This window comes from Xenopus laevis, chromosome 2S (assembly GCF_017654675.1).
Source record: "Xenopus laevis strain J_2021 chromosome 2S, Xenopus_laevis_v10.1, whole genome shotgun sequence".
NCBI lineage: Eukaryota > Metazoa > Chordata > Amphibia > Anura > Pipidae > Xenopus > Xenopus laevis.
In genome coordinates this window covers 116,646,552-116,673,727 of record NC_054374.1, presented here as the reverse complement: position 1 = coordinate 116,673,727, position 27,176 = coordinate 116,646,552, and the positions used below count along the sequence as shown (strand labels likewise).

The 27,176-nt window shown below is 37.6% G+C and overlaps 1 long non-coding RNA gene across 1 annotated transcript in view; it reads left to right on the top strand.

The window, feature by feature from the left end:
* Positions 1-27,176, top strand: part of LOC121400664 — a 138,680-nt gene that overhangs the window by 94,681 nt on the left and 16,823 nt on the right. The window contains exon 2 of the long non-coding RNA XR_005965888.1: positions 12,837-12,987. This is a non-coding gene — a long non-coding RNA (uncharacterized LOC121400664). The remainder of the gene's footprint in view (positions 1-12,836; positions 12,988-27,176) is intronic.

Below are 27,176 nucleotides of genomic sequence, written 5' to 3'. Positions count from 1 at the left end.
TTGCTGTTAGGAGGGTCTTGAGGCACATAATATGAAGTCAATGGTCTATGTTTACAGAAGGCGAATCGGCAGCAGAGAAAACTCATATTCACTATTTACATTTGGGGTCCGCACATGCCAGCTGCCTTGGTATATCAATGCATATTGGGCATAAAACTGTTCAGTAGACCCTTGGCATCAGTATTTATGGTGTTTTACAATTGTATGTAAGAAGTTGGGTGAGATAAATGCGGCCAATTGCAATATTTTTAGGCGATTTTCAGAAATGTAAAAACCGTTGCTTTTATCGCCAAATTTAGGAAAGGCTTGCGACTTGGTACTTTGGAGTACAAAGACATGCATACCCAATTTGGATTCGCGGGAATGTGTAATTTCCAAAAATATATGGTTTTCTGGGGCGAACATACTTTTTTCTACCTTTGCCCCCCCCCCCCAAAACTATGTAAATGTGTTGATTTTGCAGTACCTGAAATGACAGACCATATGGGGGTCTTCCTTTTGGGGCCCTATATGCCACGTGCTTGGGTACACCTATACATATTGGGCATCAAACTGTTCAGAGGACCCTAGGCTTTCATATTTGGGGTGATATCTCTTGATACCTAAAAGTATGTGGCTTATACGATGCTGCAGGGTAGAAATTTTGAGGTGATTTTTGGAAATGTCGCCAAAATCATCAAATTTAGGAATGGTTTGCGGCTTGGTACTTTGGAGTACAAAGACATCCATACCCAATTTAGATTCGTCGGAATGTGTACTTTCCGAAAATATATGGTTTTCTGGGTTGAAATTACTTTTTTCTGCCTTTGCCCCCCCCAAAACGATGTAAATGTGTTGATTTTGCAGTATCTGAATTGACAGACCATATGGGGGTCTTCCTTTTGGGGCCCCTATATGCCACGTGCTTGGGTACACCTATACATATTGGGCATCAAACTGTTCAGAGGACCCTAGGCTTTCATATTTGGGGTGATTTATCTTGATACCTAAAAGTATGTGGGAAATATGATGCTGCAGGTTGGAAATTTTGAGGTGATTTTTGGAAATGTCACCAAAATCCCCAAATTTAGGAATGATTTGCGGCATTGTACTTTGGAGTACAAAGACATGCATACCCAATTTAGATTCGTGGGAATGTGTACTTTCCGAAAATATATGGTTTTCTTGGGTGAACTTACTTTTTTCTACTTTTGCCCCCCCCCAAAACAAGGTAAATGTGTTGATTTTGCAGTACCTGAAATGACAGACCATATGGGGGGGGTCTTCATTTTAGGGCCCCTATATGTCACGTGTTTGGGTACACCTATACATGTTTGGCATAAAACTGTTCAGAGGACCCTAGGCTTTCATATTTGGGGTGATTTGTCTTGATACCTAAAAGTATGTGGGTAATACGATGCTGCAGGGTGGAAATTTTGAGGTGATTTTTGAAATGTCACCAAAATCACCACATTTAGGAATGGTTTGTGGCTTGGTACTTTGGAGTAGAAAGACATGCATACCCAAATTGGATTCAGGGGAATGTGTACTTTACGAAAATATATGGTTTTCTGGGGTGAACTTACTTTTTTCTACCTTTGTCCCCCCCCCCAAACAATGTAAATGTGTTGATTTTGCAGTATCTGAAATGACAGACCAAATGGGGGTCTTCCTTTTGGGGCCCCTGTCTGCCACGTGCTTGGGTACACCTATACATATTGGGCATCAAACTGTTCAGAGGACCCTAGGCTTTCATATTTGGGGTGATATCTCTTGATACCTAAAAGTATGTGGGTAATACGATGCTGCAGGGTAGAAATTTTGAGGTGATTTTTGGAAGTATCACCAAAATCTCCAAATTTAGGAATGATTTGTGGCTTGGTACTTTGGAGTACAAACACATGCATACCCAATTTAGATTCATGGGAATGTGTACTTTCCGAAAATATATGGTTATCTGGGGTGAACCCACTTTTTCCTACTTTTGACCCCCCCAAAACGATGTAAATGTGTTGATTTTGCAGTACCTGAAATGACAGACCATATGGGGGCCTTCCTTTTGGGGCCCCTGTATGCCACGTGCTTGGGTACACCTATACATATTGGGCATCAAACTGTTCAGAGGACCCTAGGCTTTCATATTTGGGGTGATATCTCTTCATACCTAAAAGTATGTGGGTAATACGATGCTGCAGGGTAGAAATTTTGAGGTGATTTTTGGAAATATCACCAAAATCACCAAATTTAGGAATGGTTTGCAGCTTTGTACTTTGGCGTAGAAAGACATACATACCCAATTTAGATTCGTGGGAATGTGTACTTTCCAAAAATATATGGTTTTCTGGGGTGAACTTGCTTTTTTCTACTTTTGACCCCCCCAAAACGATGTAAATGTGTTGATTTTGCAGTACCTGAAATGACAGACCATATGGGGGCCTTCCTTTTGGGGCCCCTGTATGCCACGTGCTTGGGTACACCTATACATATTGGGCATCAAACTGTTCAGAGGACCCTAGGCTTTCATATTTGGGGTGATATCTCTTGATACCTAAAAGTATGTGGGTAATACGATGCTGCAGGGTAGAAATTTTGAGGTGATTTTTGGAAGTATCACCAAAATCACCAAATTTAGGAATGATTTGTGGCTTGGTACTTTGGAGTACAAACACATGCATACCCAATTTAGATTCATGGGAATGTGTACTTTCCGAAAATATATGGTTATCTGGGGTGAACCCACTTTTTCCTACTTTTGACCCCCCCAAAACGATGTAAATGTGTTGATTTTGCAGTACCTGAAATGACAGACCATATGGGGGCCTTCCTTTTGGGGCCCCTGTATGCCACGTGCTTGGGTACACCTATACATATTGGGCATCAAACTGTTCAGAGGACCCTAGGCTTTCATATTTGGGGTGATATCTCTTGATACCTAAAAGTATGTGGGTAATACGATGCTGCAGGGTAGAAATTTTGAGGTGATTTTTGGAAATATCACCAAAATCACCAAATTTAGGAATGGTTTGCAGCTTTGTACTTTGGCGTAAAAAGACATGCATACCCAATTTAGATTCGTGGGAATGTGTACTTTCCAAAAATATATGGTTTGCTGGGGTGAACTTGCTTTTTTCTACTTTTGACCCCCCCAAAACGATGTAAATGTGTTGCTTTTGCTGTACCTGAAATGACAGACCATATGGGGGTCTTCCTTTTGGGGCCCCTGTATGCCACATGCTTGGGTACACCTATACATATTGGGCATCAAACTGTTCAGAGGACCCTAGGCTTTCATATTTGGGGTGATTTTGCTTGATACCTAAAATTATGTGGGTAATACGATGCTGCAGGGTAGAAATTTTGAGGTGATTTTTGGAAGTATCACCAAAATCACCAAATTTAGGAATGATTTGCGGCTTGGTACTTTGGAGTACAAACACATGCATACCCAATTTAGATTCATGGGAATGTGTACTTTCCGAAAATATATGGTTTTCTGGGGTGAACCCACTTTTTTCTACTTTTGACCCCCCCAAAACGATGTAAATGTGTTGATTTTGCAGTACCTGAAATGACAGACCATATGGGGGTCTTCCTTTTGGGGCCCCTGTCTGCCACGTGCTTGGGTACACCTATACATATTGGGCATCAAACTGTTCAGAGGACCCTAGGCTTTCATATTTGGGGTGATTTCTCTTGATACCTAAAAGTATGTGGGTAATACGATGCTGCAGGGTAGAAATTTTGAGGTGATTTTTGGAAATGTCGCCAAAATCACCAAATTTAGGAATCGTTTGCGGCTTGGTACTTTGTAGTACAAAGACATGCATACCCAATTTAGATTCGTGGGAATGTGTACTTTCCGAAAATATATGGTTTTCTGGGATGAACTTATTTTTTTTACTTTTACCCCACCCCAAAACGATGCAAATGTGCTGATTTTGCAGTATCTGGAATTACAGAACTGATAGCTCAAATGAGGTGTCTACAGTTTAGGGCCCCTATATGTCACGTGCTTGGGTACACCTATACATATTGGGCATCAAACTGTTCAGTGGATCCCAGGCTTTCATATTTGGGGTGTTTTACATTGATACCTAATGATGTGTGGGAGATACGATTCTGTAGATTGGAAGCTTTGAGGTCATTTTTCAAAAAATTCACCAATTTCTATAAAACATTATAACTTTAGGAAACAATTGCAACTTGGGAGTTTGGAGTACAACGATATGTTTACCCATTTTTGATTCACCAGAATCTGTTCTTTCTAATAATGGGTAGTTTTCTAGGGTAAACCTACTGTTAGTGGAATGTTTGGCCTTGAAATCAGAAGTATGCCGTTTGGGGAGCGGTGCTTTGGACATTTGCTAGTGTACTGCTTTTAGATTTTGATCTATACAAGTGAGAAATCTCCATAAAACTATATATATTTGGTATTGCCGCGTTCAGGAGACACAGACCTTTCCAAATCAGCTGTTTTCTCATACATAAAGTAAATAATGTTTCTGATATATGTGATTGTTCTTTGTGAAACATGATTTTTTTCATTTTATTGGACACTTAGAAGCCTATATTTTTTTACAGAAGTAGAATTACACCAAAATTCTTTTTTTGAAAGTTCAGGTTGTCCTGAAAAAAACAATATATTGTTTTCCTGGGTAAACTAAAAGACCGCCCCAGGAAGGGGCCTAAAAGTGAAAGAGTGCAAAATATCTAAAAACTGCTTGGCAGTAGATGTTCGCATCTAGGACAAAACGGCTGGCAGGGAAAGGGTTAATTGCTCTTTAGAGAGGTAGTACAAAATATTAATACTCACATTTTTGTAATAATAGCATCTAGACTAAAAGAAAATCTGCTTTCATGTTTTCTTAAAGTCACTTGCCATCACAAAATGATGCACGTTGCAAAATAAAAAGGCAAACAATGAAACAGAAAAACTGTAAACAACTAAAAGGAAACTTTCCAAGGGGTAACACAATAATGGCTTCAGTTTGCGCCTGCTGTTTACCATAGCAATAAATCATAATATTGCTTTTAATCTTCTGCATAACTTAAGGTTACTACCTTGAAAAAACGTTGCACTTGTCGCGACTAGGGTTAGGATATAGTAGTGGGTTTATAAAAAAAAAATGGTCCACTGGAGAGCAAAGTAGTGACAAAGTCATTTTTTAGTTTTATTTGAGATGCATAGCACTACATGTTTTGAACCACACAGGTCCTTCCTTTTGGTGCAACTTGTGTGGTCCGAAACATGTAGTGCTATGCATCTCAAATAAAACTAAAAAACAATTTTTTTCACTACTTTGCTCTCCAGTGGACCATTTTGTTTATATGCTATATTGAAGTAGACTTGGCAAAGCTACTACACTGCTTAAGGAGCTGAAATAACACACGCTTGCAGCGATCTAGAGACTTTTTCTAATAAATATACAGTAGTAGTTGGTATAGTGTCCTCACAGCATCCGCATCCAGTCCAACACTCTGGGGCAGATTTACTAAGGGTCGAAGTGAATTTGTGATGATACTTCGACCATCGTATAGGCTACTTCGACCATCGAATAGTATACTACGACTTCGACTTCAATTCAAAGTAAAATCCTGCGTCTTGGAAAATCAAAGTACTGTCTCTTTAAAAACCTTCGACTTCAATACTTCGCCATCTTATTCCACACAATGTTGAAGTGCTCTACCTCTGTATGCTTTCTTTCTAAATCAGGTGCTCAGCGGTAAAATATCCCACCTGCCATGGGTTAGGGAATACACATGCAAAGTCCAAAGCACTGCGGCACACTGACAAGATGAATGTGTCTATATTCGTGATATTTACTGGCTCCAATTCAAGTAGACAAAGGGCAACGTTTCAGGCCTCACAGGGCCCTTTATCAAGGGCCCTGTGAGGTCGAAGGAAAATCCTTTGATCGATCGCTGAAATCCTTCGAATCGTTCAATTTTCCTTCGATCGCAGGATGGCCAATTTTGCTCAAAAATATTCGATATTCGAAGTATTTCAATTCGATGGTCGAATTTCAAAGTATTTTCTACTTCGAAATTCGACCCTTGATAAATCTGCCCCTCTGAGTGTACCTTGGACAAACAGCGTTTTCAATAAGTAATTAGTTCTAAGTAAAGTAACAAATATGCTATACATTTTCACTAAATACACAATTCATTTTATTTTAAATTTAAGACCAGACACATCATATTTTGTTATTTAATTCTTCTACTCATAGGGGGTTATTTAACAAAATCCATTTCTTTCTGATTTTTTTAAATAAAAAAGTCCGACCAAACTAGAATCCACGATGTGGCCTTATTTATTAATAAAAAAGCATGATTTTATCGGATCAGGGACAGACTTGATAAAATTGAGTGAAAATCTGAATTGTATGATTTTTTCCGAGTTTTTTCCTGAATCGCATGATTTTTTTATCGGGCTCTTTCCCTAAAAGCCAGAATTTTTCAGATTTTTGCCCAAAAAGTCTGAAATAGTTGGATTTTTGGGCAAATTCAAGCACAGACCACAGAAACTTCCAAATAGGATAGGGACCCCTCCCTTTGACTTATTTACAACCTCTGCAGGTCTCAGATGCTTTTTCCATCCTTGGGGATAACAAATCTCAAAAGATTTTAGTTTTTCCGATTCCGATTTTATATAAAAAAAAATTGAATTTTTCGAGTTTTGCCATTCGAACTTTAATATATAACCCCCATAATGTATTCACAATAAACTTTGTAACTATATTAACATTTTACTTTCTTTTTTAGCAATTTTAATTTAAATAACAACAGGGTTTAAATTAAAAGAAAACTTTTCCACTACTTTTATATCAACATTTATGATTCCACAAACTCTGTGTGTTTTCTCTTGAATATTTTTTCACCAAAAAAACAAATATGCGCTTTCTCTTCAGATAACTCAGGAGCACATTAATACCTATTGTCTAGAATTTGTTTGAATGCCCATAGGAATACTGAATGGAAGTCCTCCATGTTCACAAGCTTGAAAAACATTGAAAATTCTTGACAATCCCCCATGGATGTTATAACAGAAACCATTTATTAGGATTGAAGAAACTACACAAAGGACTCCAGATACTTCTCTAGTCAATGTGCAATTGCCTTAGGAGTAAGGTTTAGTCATTTGTTTCTGTTAAAATTGAAAAATGGCAGTCCACTGTATTCTATCACAATTCCTTTCTTTTACTAAAGTACAAGTCAAGCTAATAGAATATGTTTGTTTGCAATAAAGTGCATTAAGGCCTAATTTAAACAAATTCTATATGTGAAATAATAATGTTCTATACAATTGCAACTATGTTGCAGTGCCAGAAAGCAATCCATTTTTTGATAATGCATCTATTGGCTCACAAGTGCAAGGCTTTTGACTTTATAAGTCCTGTATTTTCCCATACTGGGTTAGACATCTAAATAGGTACTCCCATTCTTTCCTGAAAAATACATTCATGGTAATTAGGGATGGGCGAATTTTTTCACCTTGTTTCACTGTAGAAACAATGCCATAGACTTGTATAAAAATTTTGCTGCGTGTCAACATTTTTTTGACACACTAATGGTAATTTAATTTTTTATTCTGTGACCAAGAATGTACCTTAAAATTAAGCATAGTGGTATCAGAAGTGGAGAGTGATTAATTTTTTTTCCGTTTGGGAAGACTAAACTTGGCCATACACAGGCTGGATGAAAGCTGATATGGGTCTAAAAACTTTAAATTACTTTGTTGATTCCTGCTAAATTCAGTAAGAACCATACAAAAGTAGAGGTAGAAGTGTTTTTTCCAAAATACCTTCAGAATTACAAGCAGTCAAGAACTAGAATCCCTGGATCCCTGTTCTTGTAGCACTTCTTCACAGGGAGACAGCTAGTGTACTCTATCAGTCATCTCCAGGACATTATACCTAGGGTTGCCACCTTTTCTGTGGCTGGAAAACGGGCAGGCTGACATCAGAGGCAGGGACAGGACTGGTGACTTCGGGGGCGGTGTCGTTGGGGCAGGACTGATGACGTGGGGATCAGCGATTGGCTAATTGGCTTGTCATTATTTTCAATGTCCTTTCCGGATTTCCTAATTTGTCAGTACCATGCATTGATCCACCACAGAGAACATTGTAAGATAAACTCAGTGCTAATTCCATGTATTCAAGATAAAAGGAAGGACAAATACTGTATTTTACACACAAACCACTGTACAGGTTAGTTTTTGTACCTAATGAAGTATACAGAACAAATATCGGGGCAAATAATGTAAATTTAAGCAAATGCTTAATTACTCCTTAAAATCTAGACTGAAGGGGAATTATGGCAATATTTTGGCTGAACAATGATTTGTAAGTAAATGTTAAAAGGCAGAAAAAGCAATAAATCCTGAAAAATCATTCCTAAACAGTGGTTGTCAATATTTTCACTTTACACTCGACTTGAAGGTCCAGCCTGTGGCTAGCACATCCCTTAGCTCATGCAATAAGTACATCAAGTATATACAATGAGTACATTGAGTATGTTGATAGTATCAGTCATTAAATCATAATTTCTAGAACAAGGACAACAAATACATACCATGGATGGTATATCAATAAAATATGCCCTATTGCCAGTGGCAAGGATCAACACAACCAGTGGGACTTTAACTAAACAAAACAAACCAAGATAAAATGCGGTATAAGCATAGAACTAACTGCTGGAGCTTTAATTGCTCCTTGCAAAACTTACATTGTCATTGAACATTGGTTCTGAAATGTAGATGCTGAAGCAAAATATAGATCATGAGATGTTGCTGAAAATGCAAATAATGAGAAAATGTATTGCTACAGTATGACATTTTAAAAGTCCAGTATATAGTATGCACCTTTTATGTTATTAGTCCAATCGACAAAGTAATAGGTAAAGTCAATGTATAATTATTAAAATATACTAAATATACCTCTTAAGCCTCTTAAATTCTGTTTCTGCCTCTAGTAGCCTTTTAATGTTTTTGATACTGCCATATATCACAGCCAATGGAACAAGTCTTTATACTTCTGAACTTACTGCATCAGTCTAAAAATTCAGAATATCTGTATCAGTGATGATTCAGGGCCACCATCTTGAATTTTTTTAGGAGTGTCAGTGACATTGCACATGCTCCATGTGTTCTGGGCAGCTGCTAAGAATATAGGCTTAAAGGGTCGTCACAAATAAGCAGATTAGGTTCACATGTTAAAGAAGCTGATGCTACAGGGATGATTATTACTTTCTTATGCAAATTAGTTTTATAGCTGCCATATAATGAAAATCTGAATTAATTACTAATTAGCCTTATATTGTTACTTTTAAATTTGAGGCATATTGGAGTCAGCCCCTAAGCTCAATAACTGACAGCTGCACAGACACTGCATTTTTTTCTTTTAATGTAGGGGCTCTATAGTGTCTGCCGAGAAGAATAATGCTGGTAGTTATAAGGTGCTATGCAGCAACTGAAGGAAAGTAGATCTAGAATAGTAAAATTTACCTTATTCTATAATCTTACCTGTTTCAGTGTTTCATGCAATAAAGCTATAATTCTTCATCTCAAAGTTGTGACAGCATGTCTCATCATGATATAAGCCGAATCTGTTATCTTATGTGTTGCATTTTGTGACAATTTGCTAAGTAAAAACCTCCTGATTTTTAAGGCTTTTATTATCTGTTTGAAAAAAAAGTATACTTATACTAAAAATGTTACTGTGTGTGTTCAAGTCAGTATGGAATGAATAACATCTAATAAATATTCAATACGGTTATTTTATAAAAATACTTTTGTTAGGAGATAGCTATTTGTTATGTCTTCCCCGAGGAGATGCTGTGGAGTACCAGGAAGTTGGGAGCCTAAAGACTGGGTAACCCGGGGTGTTAAACTTTAATAAACTCAGGGAAGTGATAACACATGTACGGGTGTTAAATACTTGAATTGTAGAAAGCAGCACACAGAGACACAATCCAGAATCAGGCCAAAGAGTCGAGGCTTGCTGCAGACAAGCAAAGTCGAGGGAAAGATCAGGAGTCAGAACCAGGGAATCCAAGATCAGGGTGAAGAGGGACACAGGAGAACTGGAACAAGGCAGACAATCAGCAACAGCTTAATGACCAAGCACTAAGCAAAGGTCAGGGGCAGGCTTATAAAGGGTCAAGCTGAATAATGAAATACAGATGGGACTAACGAGATGGGCAAAGAAATGAATCAAAAGGTAGGAGTTTAACAGGTACAACAAGAATTTAGAGAAAAACAACATGAATGCCCTCCAGTACTACAGGTAATTGCACAAGTAGTGCTGCACAGAGTCCCAGTTCAATACCCCATAAGTCCTGACAGATATATAAAGTTCAAAATGGTAATGGCCCTCATAAAGGACCCTCATAATCTTCCCCTCATAAGCTTTTCTCAGTCCTGTAAGACTGATAGAGGAAACTACCTTTTTTTAAAGTGGTTTTATGAGCCACTTCACTTACTCCCACAACATTCTTTCATTGTGATTTCTACCATGCAATGCAATGATCCAATCATATACCAGTAATCTTGCTTGTGAAGGTCTTTGACTGTTAAAAGCTGCCTCTTACTGGATGCTGGGTTCTGTCAGAGTAAAGCCGGCCATACATACAGTGATCTGCTTGTTTGGCAAAGTTGCCAAACGCACCTCTCCCCAATATGCCCCCCTTGAGTTGGATGATAATAGGCTGATCCCATCGTGGGCCCTAGGCCACAACGATCGGATCACAATAAGGAGAATACGGGCGGTCAGATCAAGAACCCCGTCAATGCACCAATGTGGTCCTCGTTCCAATGTGATTTTTAAGCCTGCCTGATCTACATCTGACTTACTTTCAGGCAGATATCGATCAGGGAAGCCCATCATAGGGCCCCATACACTGCCCAATAAGCTGCCAACTTAATCTGCCGGCAACATATACTAGCCCATGTATGAGGAGTTTAAGAATGAAATGAGAGGAATATTATGTCTGCTGAGCATCAAATGCATTGTTGCTATAGTTTACTTCTTACCAGCTGTGACTTTTGATAAAAGGAGATAATTCCATCAACTACTCATTTTCAGAGGCCTTACCATTGTGCACAATAGGTGTTTAGTCATCATCTTTCAATATACTGTACATATAATTACAACTTGTATGGCATGTATTTTCTACAATTGTAACTTAATAAACTGCATCGGAAGACCAGTGAATTATTTTCACCTTAAAACCTGCACAACATACCTTCTATATCTTGTAAAAGTTTATGTTATTTGACCCCTGAGAATTGCTTGAAAACACAACTTCCTAAATACGTGTGTAACACTAATTTGGTTACTGTCTCTTTAAATCACCACTTACCCTTGGCAATCCAGGGGCCCTGAGTCCCTTTTGCATATGAAAAGTACTGGGAACTGGGAATTACAGCGCAGTGCCTCCACCTAGTGAACACTGAGGAAGACACCACAGGGGGTTACACTAGGAATAATAAAACACACAGTTTGCAATTTGAATCAATATAAACTTTATATAAACAAAAGTAAACACTTGGGCAACTAATACACTCTGCACTCCTACACTGGGGACACGTGGGACACTCCCTAAACCACTATTAGGTGCTTAACTGTTGCTTCACACAGTCCTTGGTAGATATCACAGTCCCAATCCTCCTGAAGGGGTTAATAATCACACAGTTCAAATGATTGTCCCGTCCCCAGAGCTCTTACTCCCCAGGTAGCGCTACCTTATTCCCCAAAAGTACCTCTCCCTTTTGAATGTTGGCAGCAGCTCTCTCGTAGCAGGTAAAGGGTTAAAAGCTGTCTTCAGTATGGGGCCCCACGCTTGTATCCGTGCCAGTATCCTCCCTTGGGTGGCTCACTCACCGGGGTGCTCTCAGAGGAATTCACACTGGAGATCACACACAGCTCTGCAGCAGAATCAGTCTCACTAGTGGCACCTTTCTCCTTCTGAGTTTGCAGCAACTTGGCAGGGGACAGGCTGGGCTCAATCTCCCCAGATTCAGCAGCTTCTTCTCTGCACCTCACAGTCTTACAGCTACTCACGCTGGCTCTCTCAGCTCTCTTCCTGGGAGACCCTGTGCTTTTGGCTCCAAAGTCAGGCACACCCTTTCTCCCCAGGATGCACTGGGGTTCCCAGCCAATCGGGTCACTATCCAGCATGCAACTGGGCTGGATGATGTCACTGGAAGACAAACAGGGGAAGGATTCTTCCTGTCCCCTACACGTGATAAGAGCAAAGTGCTCCTTCTAGAGGCTGTATCTTCCAATATCATGAAAATAACCATTGTACATGTATGGGTGGGTAAAAAAAAGCTTTATAAAAATGGAGCATGAATTATTTTTTGATTAATAATACACTCACCATCTCTGTTGGTTCAGTTAGCAACAACCAAAATGCTGAAGACCACAGTGTATAGCCTCCAAAGGAAAGGGCCATAAAACCAAAGACTGGAAAGGACCATGAGAGCAGAGACTGTAGCCTGATAAACTGCAAATTATTTTGAAGGTATAACATATGGCATCTTTACAGCATGCACTTACCAATACAAGGCACAATTAGGCAATTGCAATTGGAATGATGTGGTAGATGTCAGTTACTTTATCATGCAGCTACCTGGAATTTACCCAGTTGCTATAAGATAGACAATACAAAATGTAATTACCTAGGACCCTGCAAACACTCCTTTTTGTGAATTGTTCTTGTTACTTTGACTACATTTTCTTTCTTGCTTACTGCAAATATTTCCTAGTTGAAACCGTTTCACATTGCAGACATTGTAATGACAAGGTAAACATTTTACATTATTATTGTGTGCATCTTTTGTATTTTTCTTTGCATAGAGACTGGTCTGAGATAAAGGCAATTGAACAAGCACCTGTCAATTACGAAGCATCACCTTTACAGAAAGTCCTCTCCACCTTTCCATCAAGAGAACCTTTAGCAGTAAAAGGCCAAGAGTTTCAGACAATCTTCCAGCATCATATCAGAATTGTAAGACCCTTGACATGGAGTGCAGCCTGTCTCCAATGAAGACCTTTTGATCACAATGCTCTTTTATTAAGATTTGACTTCACATTATTGCTAATCAATATCTTGCAGCCCTCAGAGCCTCTTGTTATAAATATGTTTCTTACAATCAGGTAGGAAGGACCACTAATTGAAGAAAACGTCAGCGAATCAGGTACCACAGCCCTCAGGCCATAGTCCTGCTTGTACATTTTATCTTTCAGGGTATTCTTGCAATGGTAGAAATAAAATTTGGAGACATGACAGGCAAAGAAAAGAAAGATCAATTTCTGTCACTTGCCTCCAATGTTTACTGCTTTTCTGGTTGTTCAGATGGTGTTTTCTTTCATAGCTTAGGGGAACTTAACCTTTTATAAATGGGAAGCTGCTGTTCCCATGCATTTTAAAGTATTTTATCTCACAGTACCACAATCTGTATTCTGTCATTCTAAATTAGAATGTTAGGACTGTTATACTGAGTACATTTATGTGCCCTTTTCTGCATATTCTTATATATTAAACGTGATTCCATAAGCAGTTTTAAAAGATATTTAGTTCTTTGCTGTATATTTATGCAAATATCCTATACATCTTTTTTGCGACACTATGGGGCACATTTATTTAGCTCGAGTGAAGGATTCGAATGTAAAAATTTCGAAGTTTTTTTTTGGCTACTTCGACCATCGAATTGGCTGCTTCGACCTTCGACTTTGAATCGAACGATTGGAACTAAAAATCGTTCGACTATTCGACCATTCGATAGTCTCTTTAAAAAAAAATTCGACCCCCTACTTTGCCACCTAAAACCTACCGAGCATCAATGTTAGCCTGTGGGGAAGGTCCCCATAGGCTTTCCTACCAATTTGGGATCGAAGGAATTTCGATCGTTCGTTCGATGGATTAAAATCCTTCGAAACGTTCAAAGGATTTAATCGTGCGATCGAGCGATTATTCCTTTGACCAAACGAATAGCGGTAAATCCTTCGACTTCGATATTCGAAGTCGAAGGATTTAACTTCAATAGTCGAATATCGAGGGTTAATTAATATTCGACCCTTAGTAAATGTGCCCTTTTTTGTAGGGCTGCATTTCCGTTCCTGTTAAACAGATATCAACAGATTTAGTAATCCATTTCATGAAGTTTACTGTTATCAAATTGCTGTTTATACTTTTTTAGGGATATTAAAACTCTCAATTGTGTCTGCCATGTATAAAAAGTAGTTGCGCGGGATATGAACTACCATTGTGACGCAAACCAAAATATAAAATAAAATAATGTTATTTGTACAAAAATTTTTTTTTCCATCAATTATATTTTATTTTTCATTTTGCTTTGATATCTCATTAAAATGTTAAGTGATGAAGCCTTGACCTTGAAGGGCATGCATAATACATGAAAGTAAACCTTTAAGTAAAATGTATTTTTTTTTTTACTCTTCACTGACTGCTGCATGCATTTCTTTTTCTCATCCCCAATAACCCAATAGGGAGAGTTCTGCTAGAGAAGCCAAGGTATGAATGTGTGGGCTGCAAATCCACAAGTTCCATTAGCTTTCCCCACTGATGACAGCTGCAATATGTTAATGGGTTGTGTTTGGATGTGATGGCCTTGCTGCTACTTAGGGCACTATGCTAATTACCATAAGATGGTGACAACAGGTGCAAATGTCACTTCACATCAGCATCAGCCTTATGCGAAAAATAGCTAGCAGCACCAAAAGCGACTAGAAAAATGTATACTTCAGTGTGGAGGCTGTGATTCTCTGAAGGACTGCGCTTTAATGCTTATGATTAAAGAATTCACAGCAGAACTTAGGATTTTTTGCAAGTACAGTGTTTTTTAGTTTTCTCTGGCTTTCCTGAAATAAGCATTTTTCCATTAAAATGGAATAACATAATTTATTGCACAGCTCGGGCAATATGCTCAAGCTGTATGATTATAATGTTTTTTTTTCCATCCTAGTAAGCATTTTTATTCCTGTTTGGGACTTTTTCGTGCTGAATAAAAGAAACAAGACATTAAAATGTGCATGTGTTTAGTAATTGTATCCTGGCCTGTTTTTAAGGCAATATTTAATTATTAAATTAAAGTGGATTTTCTTTCTTCAACAATAATTGATCATTTGCATAATCAGAATTCAACGCCTGTCAATGGTATGTCTGGAGATAATGAGAGTGCTGTTGTAACGGGTGGCAAAGTATTATTCATTACAAATTATATTGCCTCAAATCCACTGAATGATGCATACAATTGACTCTTTCATTTCATTGTAACGCGTTTGAGGGCAATTTATTTTATTTTAGGATTTTACAAAATTGAAAACTTCTGTAGCCTTCACCTAAGAAACATATATATTTGGCCTTGGGTTGGGCCAAAATAAAATTTTATTCAACGTTTCTGCCCCTACTTGCGAGACTTCTTCAACAGAACAGGCCAACGTTTTAGTCCCTTTCTAGCACCTTTGTCAAAACATTTTGATAAAGGGCCTAGAAGGGGACCTAAACCTTGACCTGTTCTTGTTAAATATGTTCTAATAAAAAGATAAGTTTTAAATATTTTCTATATTTTCTAAATCCCAGTGTGCATCTGCATTTTGTATAATTGGTATACAGTATATTAGCACCTGGGCCACAGATTATTTCTCACGTAATATTAATATTAACACCTAACAGAATATATAGTAATGCTGAAAAATAATGCTTGACGGAAACCTTTTTTTTTTTTTTTTTTAATTCTGAAATCATTTTCCATCATATTGAAGTGTTATATAAAAATATAGAATTCATAAACTTTACAACAGCAAAATACTTTGTTTAAAAGGCTACTATTGCAAAAGCAAAATAATAATAAACAGATTAAGAGAGACAGACAGGCATAAATAGAGAGAGTAGATGACAGATAGACAGATAGACAGACAGAGATATACATTGCAAGATATGCTGTATTTTAGCTTTGTCAACCATATCTATTTTATTACATAATAGAAATTACTTTTCTACTACATTTTGCCATTGGGTTCATTTGTACAAAGGAGTGCTTCATTTTACACTTCATTTCTTATAATTTTTTGTAGTTACTTATTTCTTTATCCAGCATTCTCCAACAAACCAATCATTTAAAGGCACTAATAAGTGAGTTTTGCATCAATGCAGAACTATGGGAAGGTATTTGTATTCCATTTTGCATGGAATTGTGTGATTCAGTTTTGCTTGTATAAATTAGTAAAATTATTCCTGTTCATACAGTTTATATTTCACATATAAGTAAAATAGGTTAAAATAGTATTAATAGTAAATAATACCAATAATTTCTTATATGAAAACCGTGCACCATTTGGAATCGAAAGGGTTAAAATAGGGGGGCCAGTTGTGATCAAGATGTCAATTGATATATCCTTATGAGTAGTATTCATGAACTCATCATTTTTTATCCTATTTAACAGTTAATTGTCTGGATCTTCTCTCCCCACATGTAAATTACATTAGGATTAAGAATCCAGATAGGCGTGAGTGCTTAATGCTGCTGAGCTTCCCTGAGCACTGACACCCATAGAAAATAAATGTGTTTGACTGCCACATCCTGCGGATAATTCCCATAATACATGCTTACATTAATTTCATGTATAAATCCTACACTGAAAAATGTTCTTTCATTTACATAATACAAAAAAATCACTGTTAAAAGGGCAGATTTATCAAGGGTCGAAGTGAAAATTCGAATTAAAAAATTCGAATTTGAGCTAGTTTTTGTGTACTTTGACTAGGGAATCGTCCAAATTCGTTTTGAATTTGAAAAAAATTTGAAAAATTTGAATATCAAAATTTATCATCTACTGTCTTTTTAAAAATTCAACTTCAACTATTCGCCAACTGCAAATGCAAAAAAGTAGGAGATTTTAATTCTGCAGGACTGAAACTGAATATTTCCAAATGCCACTTCAGACAAACTCACCTGTCATTTCTGGGTCATATAATTTCACAAGATGGATTACTGCATGACCCTGACCATGTCAAATCTGTTACACAAGCACCTACTGCATCTGATTTCCAGACCTTACGAGCTTTCTTAGGTCTTACTTCATGGTATTCTAAGTTTATTCCCAACTATGCTTCAGTCGTGGAGCCACTTTGAGCACTACTACTTGGAACTTTAAGTCTGGTGTGGTCAGAGCCTGCTCAACATAGCTTTGAAATAGTGAAACAGCTATTGACTTGTGTTCTTTTTTCTTTTAACCCTTCTGAAGCAACAGCACACAGCATTGCCTGACCAATTTTAGGATACTTCTGTGCATCAAACCAGTATAATAATAAAGGCAAATTGTTATGGTGTGTTTCATAATTAACTGAACCCCCTTTGTTGCTACAACATCATGGCCCTGTTAGCAGCATTCATTTCACTTCAAGTCAAAGTAGCAAGCTATTGTGTCTGCTTGGAGAGGAGATTATAGGATTATTAGAACCTAATAATTCCATCTGAGCTACTAATGTAGCTATGGTACTTATACTATTGATTCCTTATGGAATTAGATTATAGATTCAGTATCAAGATATACAAAAAAATGCAAGAACCTTGATTAATTCATATGCCCCTTTAATAGTAAAAACTGGTTATGTGTGAACCACCAATAATGTGTTTATAGTTTTTATGATACACTGGATTAAATAAATAAACATGTATATTAAAATATATGACACTATGCTATTTTATGGACTTGTGGATATCTATTTAAAAAATGTAATCTGATCTGATATTGGCAACTGTATTATGATTTCCCTAGATGAAGAGATGTTAAGGTTTAAGGGTATAAAAAATGCATAATTTTGTTTCCCCTCTTTTTTCAACTTTTAGGATCAATACCATGCATTTCAAATAGATTTTAGAGGGAATTTATATATGGTGCATGTACTGCATAGATAAATTATGCCATTGAAGATTAGAATGCACAATATACACACACACACATATCTCTTCCAATCTATGTCAGTTTGCTGAAAGTTCATCCACAACGCATTCTTGGAATCCTGGACAAGCTCCCCATAGAGCACAAAGAGAAAAAATACAGTCATTAGGGGTCCATTCATCAGAATCTCATGGCTGCAAATCTCAGGCAAACTGGAACATGAAAGGCACCTCGCTTATTAAAGAAAGAATCCCCCTCTGAAAGCCATTGATTTTTTACTCCTTTAAAAAAATACAAATGTTGTTCCAGTTTGGCAGACTTTGATAGTGAACCTCTAGGTTCTCCAGATTTGCTTTCAATATTTATTTCACAGAATAAATAAAAGACAGATGGTTGGTCACGTTTCCAATAACAGAATGTAAAAATGAATACCTAATATGCAGCAAGAATATAAACAGAAATCCCAATGTTATATTTGGAGACTATAATGTTCCATGAAACACAGGCAGGTCATGCACTAGCAGCAGGCACAATACCAGTGGAGTTACCAGCTCTCTGGAAGGCCTGAGGCACTGGCCCTTAGTAAAGGACAACCCACTGCAATAGCACCAACCACCCAAGCTGATCTGTAAGAAAGAGAAAACGAGAGCTATTGCACTTTGGACAGAAAAAGTCATTGGCAAAAGTAAAAGTTGTATAATACAGCATTTTAAAATAATTATCTGATGTTACAGTACTTAAAACAGTGATGGACCTGGTGGACTTCCAGCTGCTCTTGTACTGAAACTGACAGAATCCTGACAGTTCAAGATTGATGGGGGATGAAAACCTTATTTTAACTATTGCAGAAAGCCTGTGTGTTAGTGATCCTAGATTCAACTGTACAGTGAGCCCTCCTATGGGTTGCCCAAGCAATGAATTGGGGGGGGAGGGTTGAGATTGGGGTAGAATGAAGGCCAATTCAATACATTTGGGATGAAGTCTTATTTACCAACATAAAAACATTTGAAAGTATGGATGAATGACTGATACAACAATATTATATATCTTTATAACTTTGTTCCCTTAAAGGGGAATCTGAACCACTGTCCAAGATTTATGTGTGTATGTATGACCTTTACCTTCAACATTACTGAGATTTATATTTGACACCTTTATGCTAATATAATTAATATAATTAATATAATTAACAAATGAAAGATATTCTAGACTTGCCTAGCTCTGACCAGGTGGTTACAAATAACATCAAAACTGAGTGTAACACTAATCTGGGCTATCCAGACCACATATGGTTAAAGTGTCCAGCTATTGGTATGAGCATGGGTTACATTGGACTCACATCAGGATCAGGGCCTTCGCTAAGTGGAAGCTTTCTTTTTAAGCTGTAGTGCAACTACAACACAGAGGCTATTGTACATAAAATAGATTGATTGGACGCCAGAAGGTTCTTTTGATGAAATAACAGATGGATTTATTATTAGGGATGTAGCGAACTGCCGATTTGGTGTTCGCGAACGCCGTTCACGAACACCGGCAAAAAATGCGAACGTTCGCGGACAGTTCGCAAACTTCGAACACCCGCTAAAATCGTTCGATTCGAACGATCGAAGGATTTTAATCATTCGATCGAAGGATTTTCATTCGAATCGAACGATCGAAGCCATTCGATCGAATGCTTTTCATTGAATCGAATGCTTACAATCGTTCGAACGAATGGAAATCGTTCGATTTTAGCGGTCGAAGGAATTCGAATGGTCGAATGGTCGAACGACTTGTATTCGAATCGAACGCGAACTCAAAATGCGAACGTTCCCAAACGTTCGCGAACATTCGGCGGACGCGAACGGTCGAAGTTCGCGCGAACTAGTTCGCAGCAGAACAGTTCGCTACATCCCTATTTATTATACAAAAGCAATAATATTGACCACAGGTTTACTCACCTATGAGGTAGGTGTAACAAGTTACAGAGGAGGGTAAATAGAGGAGGATGGTATAGCAATCACAGATCTCACTCCCATAAGTCAAATAGTCAAGCGTACATCAATTCCCTCAGGCAATACACCTTTAAGTGGTCCGTATCCCATCCAGTGGAGTGGTTAGAGAGAAGAAGTCTAGCCTAACACCCTATCCGCTGTGGTCCCTTCACTAAAGGCATACAAGGAAGCCTTGTGGGAAGGCTACTCCCTGCTATTATCCTTGATGGAGCATACAACTGCTCTTTCTATATAATTTGTCTTACTCTCCTAGAGAGTCTATTAAAAGTATAACCTGTGTTTGCTAACCTCGTTCACGGGATTTCCTGGTTCCCGACTTAAGGTACAGGTCCCTTTAGGGCAGTGGCTTTACTGGGCCTTGGTGTACCCAGGCTCAATGAGCACAACCAGTTGGTAAGGACACCAGCAGCCAAAGGAAGAGGCCACTCCTTTCCAACACTATATGGAAGTGTGGCAGGAAGTAGTCATAACACCCTTTTGGCCAATAACTGTAACTGTAACTAGGGAATAAGGAAGGGTAGGGATTTAAAGCTATAGGAGCCTAGCAGATCCTATAGGTCCCTACATGAGTTTTACAAAAGAGAGTATAAGAAAGTTTGCTTTACTGGTTCAGTTTCATACTGCTATATTGTTGTGTTTAGGAAAACAGAGTCATCTAGTGTATGTCCTTGTCAGGGATGTAGACGTTGCAACTCTAATCTTCTGCACTGCCAAACAGATCCTCCTTTAGACTGCCAGTCCAAAGGGGTACCAAACAACCCTTATTTGGCACCTCCAGGATCTTTTTCCATAATTGTGTTGCTCTCCAACTCTTTTTACAATTGAATGTGGCTCACATGTAAATATAGAAAGCAAGCCATGTCCTATGCTACCTAACACTTGAATGAAAGCTTTAGGCTAATCTTAATAAACCTCCCGTGACAATATCCTTACAGAAGCTTGAAGTAGAGAAACTCAGACTACATTAACATTTAAATGTGGAAACATGCCTGATATTACTAGGAGGTAGGTCAGCCATGCAAGGGTGGACCTAAAAGAGCTTCTAGTGACAGTGAAAGGTTGTAAAGCATTAATCACCCCCATACACACAGAAGGGTTAGATTTAGACTTTATAATTTATTTAACAGGGTGAAAAGCTCTCGCCATCCTATCTCTCCTGCTATTGAGTGTGTCCTCTAATGTCTGCAGTTCTGTGTAGAAATAAGCATGAACAAAGAATAAAATAATAACATGTATAGAAAAGATTGCTGTTAAACACTACAGGGGTAAGGGGCAGTAACTTTGATTTTAGATGGCTGGAGACCATATACAGAAGCTGAATCTATTTAAATGTAATATAAGCTTTTTTGAATTTGGTGACACTAAAAAATCTTAATATTAAGACACAACTATTTATCTGTAATGGTTTCTAGAGCTGGATAGCAGCTTTACTGTTATCTAAAAGACATGACAAGTACAACATTTTAAATGCTCACACATGTCCTCAATTACTTTGTAGTCCTCCTTTAATTACCTGTCAAAAGATGCATGAAGTATGGAAGGCAAAGCTTTACATTAATATCTTGGAGTGCTGCATATTCATCCAGAATAGTCTGCACAATTGTGCTGAATCCCTAGAAGTATTACAATCCCAGAAGTTCCTGAATTCTTCCATCTGCAGGCATTCTTTAATAAAGATGTGCTGCATATGAAAATAAAGTTGATATAAATTGGCTGGGTTAGACATCAGCTAATAAGCCTACTATTTGGGCATTTTCCAGTAGGACAATTGATAAATTAGTCAATAAAAATTGTCTGAACTTGCAGTGGCTTGTGATAATTCTGAATTCAAATGGAATAAAAAGCAAATCAAAAATAATTTGCCCCAATAGTGAGTTGGTTCATTTTATTGCAATTAGGGAAATACAGATACATGCAGTTCAAAGTTTTGATCTTTTCTTGCAAATCTGTATTTATTCACCTGAAATATTTTCCATCCTGGTTGCTGTATTTGCATACAGAATGGCTTATTATACAAATGGGCTTGAATTGTTCACCATCTCTTTTCATTATATGAATAAGTGACAACACAGACTGCAAGGAAACACATATAACTTTATAAAAACTTTCTTCAGCCTCATAAGAAAAGTTCTTTTTGACATGACCTTAAAGGGGCACTATGAGTTTCATTAGCTAAGGACCACAATGGATCTTAGAGACTAGTGCAATAATTGGTTGCACCTAGCCCTTTCAAAAGTGGGGAGCCTTGCTGTCAGACGCAAACCCAACACCTGCCGTAAGCAGCTGGTAAATACAGGGTTCTCTTGAGCCTTGTTTCTGCCACTGCTCTCCAGAATGAGTTGCAAGCAACATTGCAGGGGACCCGCATCTTCTAGTTCCTGCTGTATGGAGTATTTACTTTCACTTTTGCATTAATTTAATGCAATATAAAAAGGTGTTGCATGTCCTTACAATGTACCTTTATCATAATGCATAGACTTCCTATGATATCATATTGCAAATGGGCTTTTTAAACTGAAATTTTCAGTTCTCTGCATATTTTTATATTTTTTTTTTCACAGGAGCAGTCTTTTTAAACACATCCTGTGAAACACAGCAGCTGGATGCCTCTGTGCCATTGTGCCTACCATAGGTTCCCTAAGGTCTGTCACTGACCTAATGAGCCCCATGTATCGTTGCAGCCATTGGATGGCCTTTCTTTTTCTTGCTATATCATCCTGTTAGCACCTGCCAGAGTGTTTCAAGCAGCAGAATTCAGAACAAAATTCTAAGCTCTTGCTGTGTGTTCTGTTCTAATATAAAACTCATAGAAACATAACTAGTCTTTCCCGAACACTGAGTTACCTATAAAAAAAATCATACAAATGACACCAAAATAAAATGTATATGAATGTAGAAGAAATGAGTAAATAAATTGAGTAAATATCTTTTAATTTATATAAAAATATAGAAAGTATAATATACTGTACCTGTAAATAATAACTTGCCTTATATTACTCGGAACCTCCAAAAGTCTGTTGGTGGGGAATACAATAGCAGCTCACAGAAATGCTATAGTGCAAGCCCCTTGTATACTAAGACAGAAGCACTAAGTATTTAGAATCATGGGGTTGTTTATAAAGAGCTCGATAAAATTCACCCTTCAGTAGGTTGTGAAAGGGGTAAAATGGTTTGAATAAAAACAATGACTCACTAGTGCCTTTTGTGGCGACCATTAAAAAACAATTCATTTTTTCAAATCTTTTTTAAAAAGATACATTTTCACCTCAACTCTATTTGCCTCATGCCAAGCATACTATTGTTCTGTTGATGCAGCAGCGGGCGAAATATTCATTTCGAGTGAAATTGATTTATATAAAGTAAAGCTCCAAAAACCACAAATATTTTGCATTATATGGAGACTGCATAGGTTTATTTATTTGGGTTGTTTGTTTTCCAAACAGTAGTGTTCATAACAAGCACAGGTACAGCATTTTGAAACACCAATTTTTTTATGTTACCACTCTTGCTTTTCATATCCTGCCATGGTAAGTAAATTCTGGGTGGGAGGTGGTCGTATGGCCTCCAGCAATGAACATTTTTTTATGCTGGCTTCACTAGCAATGAATTCAAGAAGTATATCTTGTAGTATTTATTGAATATAAACAACTTTGCAGACCAGGCTTGGCAGTAACCCTCTGTGATGAATGGAGAAGCTGTGTTCATTCCTGATCAGGAAATATTACCCTATATCTCACAGTGTGGACTACATTTCCATATTTTTATTTTTTGAACCATGTATCACTGTCATCTACCTTGAGATTATTTTTCATTTCTGTCTTTTGTGTTTCTTCTAGATTGATTTTTTTTTAGAAAAAGTGGTAGGGGAGAAATATTTTTGAGTACTAAAATATTATTAGTAAAAAAGATACTCTATGCAGTAAGCAAGATGTTTGCATTTTGACTAGGGTTATAGTTCCCTTGAATTATTAGTAACTGTTGCTTTATTTTCAACAATGTATAACTGAAGACGAGCACAGATTATTTTTCCCCATTTCCTTTGTCTCTACACTTAAGGTCCTAATCATAGTGTGTTCTACCTACAAACCTCTTCTTCCACAAGTAAATTATTAATGGAGAAAATAAGACAGAGAAGAGACACAAAAGAATCCAACACTCCCTCTTCCATGATACAGTCAAGATAAATCTGACTGGGGACTGTTATCCTGTTGTATAATGCACAGAGAATTGCTAAATAATTGTAATGCACCTCACCCTGGTGGTCTAGTGGCCGGCGGGGATGCCCACCCCATGGTTGTTCCTCCTCTGGTGCCAGTCTTTCCTATGGCGCACGCCGCGCACTTTTCTTGTTTTACGCAATGGCATGATGATGTCATTGCGCATTGGAGCAAAATTCAAAGGTATTTAAAGGGACTTTTGAATGAAACTCATTGCCTGTTGTTAGATTCTACATGAATTCAATTGTGTATCCTGGTTTTGACCATTAGTGGCTGCTACAGGCAGAACAGAGCCAAGACCAGGAAGCCTAGAACTTGTTCTGGATTTAGGGTGCCGATCGTGACAAAAATCAGAAGTAAGGGAAGTTGTCTTTGGTAATATAATGGGGAAAATTACTATTTTTCCTTCAGTAAAGATTAAAGTAAAATTCTATGGGGCAACAAGGTTTGAAGTTTAAAGCAGATTTTAAAGCAATTTGAGATTTTCTGCGCTATAACTTACACAACTCAAATGAAGCTTCAAATCCAGTAATTATTAAGCTAAAAAAACGCTGAGCTTGTAAATACAAATTTGAGGTATTTTAGGTTTATTCTACGATGTTATTCAATCGAGTTTTTATATTCGCAAACATTCAAGTTATTTTTTTTTTAATGTGACTTTATTCAAAGTACAAAAAACCTCTAAAATTAGACAACTTCCAATTTTGATAACTAGGTCTCATCTTGCCTGAGCACATGCATTGTAAGAAAAGTATATATTCAATGATTGCCAATCATCATATGCTATGAACAGCAAGGCAAAACAGAAACGAAATTTAAAAAAAAAAATCAAAAGGGCTTCACCTGTTTGAATGCACGCAGCTCCACAGATCTTTTGATATGGTGTGAATGGATAAGAGGCAAACTGAAGTTCAATATGTAAATGAGAATAGGGTGCTTTATTCTGTAAGCACATGAACTGTGTACTGCCACTGCAGTGCAAAATGATGCTCCTGTCTTTCATAAAAAATAATGATATAGTAATAGGAACAATCCAAAATACAGGTGCTAGTGTAGATTAGAAATTTAGGATCAATAGCTGTGGTTTCACATAGTGCAGTTCTCTGTTTGCTTGACACACATTTGGGTTTCAACAACTGTCATTACAAAACACCATCTTGGCAGACTACCAGGGGCACACATTTCTTCTTTAAATGTGATCATTTACCCTTACTATCTTATGCTCTTAGAGTATCTACGTGAAGGATCTTGTCTTCTTCAAGCTTTGCTCTAGCATTGCTCTAGCACTCCCACTCTCCAAACAGAAGGAACACTATCCCAGCAGGTAGGGAACAATGTCCACATCGTTTTTGCAACAGAAAAGATTTGGATAATAAAGTATTTCGACAAATATTTTTTTTTCCTAAAACAAAATTACTAAACACCCACCACATTTTGGGTACAGGGTACTCTGTGTTATGCAGTAGACAACGTTAAATTCAAAATTGTAGTTACGTTTAAAAAATTCTGCTAATTCATAAATTACATGCAATAATCAAAATGTAAAATTTCGGATCATAGCTATAAGTTATAGGGTAAAGGCTAATCGTGTAATTATTAAGTAATGTGTGGTCAACCTTGGCATTAATGCAGCCCTAGCTTTGATTTACCTGTTTAATTTAGCCCTCGCTGTTACCTGCTTGACATATCTGCTTTACAGCTTCCGTTATGACTTTGGGTTAATAGCTTAACGTCTGAAAGACTTTCTGAAATGAATAAAAGAAGCTGTGAGTCAGTGAACTAGTCACACGGTGTAGCAGGTTAAAGTAAAAATCCCCAATCTCATTGCCCTGAAAGCCAATAGATAAATAATGGTAAACCGCATACAGTCATAGAAACTGATCCTGCATCTGCTTCCACAGCTGTTAAAAGTGGAGGAAAGCTATATTATGAATGCTGGATATGTTGGAAAAACAAGTCATGTTAACCGATTTTTTACCGAACAGAGAAATATTAATTATTTATTTATGCAGCTTTCTGTCCTGTATAATATTCTGTAGGGGCTCTACATGTGTTCTTCCAGTTTGAAGCCTTTTAGGTTTAGAAAGGTTGTTTTCTTGTGCCAGATGTACACTGCCATGCTACTTTGCAAAAAAATTTTTTCCATCTTTCCATTAAAAAGTGTATTTTGTTTCAATTGTAATATTGGTGTGTAGGCAGCCATCTCAGGTCATGTTGCCTGGTCATATGCTTTCAGAAAGAGCCAGCACTTTAGGATGGAACTGCTTTCTGGCAGGCTGTTGTTTCTCCTACTCAATGTAACTGAAGGTGTCTCAGTGGGACCTGGATTTTACTATATATTTATACTTACCAGGCAGCTGTTATCTTTGTTAGGGAGCTGCTATCTGGTTAACTTCCCATTGTTCTGTTGTTAGGCTGCTGGGGGGGGGGGTGGTATCACTCCAAATTGCAATACAGCAGTAAAGAGTGACTGAAGTTTATCAGAGCACAAGTCACATGACTGGGGCAGCTGGGATTAAATATTAAAGATTAGAGATTAAATATTAAACAATGTGTTTGCTCTTTTGAGAAACAGATTTCAGTGCAGAAAACAGTGCAGGAAACATGGCTGAAAGATGATTGTAATCAACAACAAAACATGTACTGAAGTATAGTAATCAAAGTTACCCCCAAACCCCCATCAATTCCATGGCAGTCTATCTACTAGTGAATGCCTTTCAGTGTAGCTTCCCTTCCGGTAAACATGCACAGTAACTCTATGCAATTAAAAATGCAAACACCGTAGAGTGCAATTTCGCTAAATTGTCTACAGTCAACAAAATCCCATTTGTTAACTTGCATTAAAAGCCTCTCCTAACACTTCTGTTCAGTTTTGCTTGCTGTCACCCTCCTGTTCCAGATTAAGCACAAAGCAACTGTTGAGGCAGGCGAACCCTGGAGCAACTGCCACCTCCAAAGGTTGTGGTAGCTCCATGGTTCCCACAGTGCTCTTCAACATTTGGTGCAGCACACAGGAACAATTCTGCTCATAGGAACTCAATAGGAACTTATCAGTGGTTGGA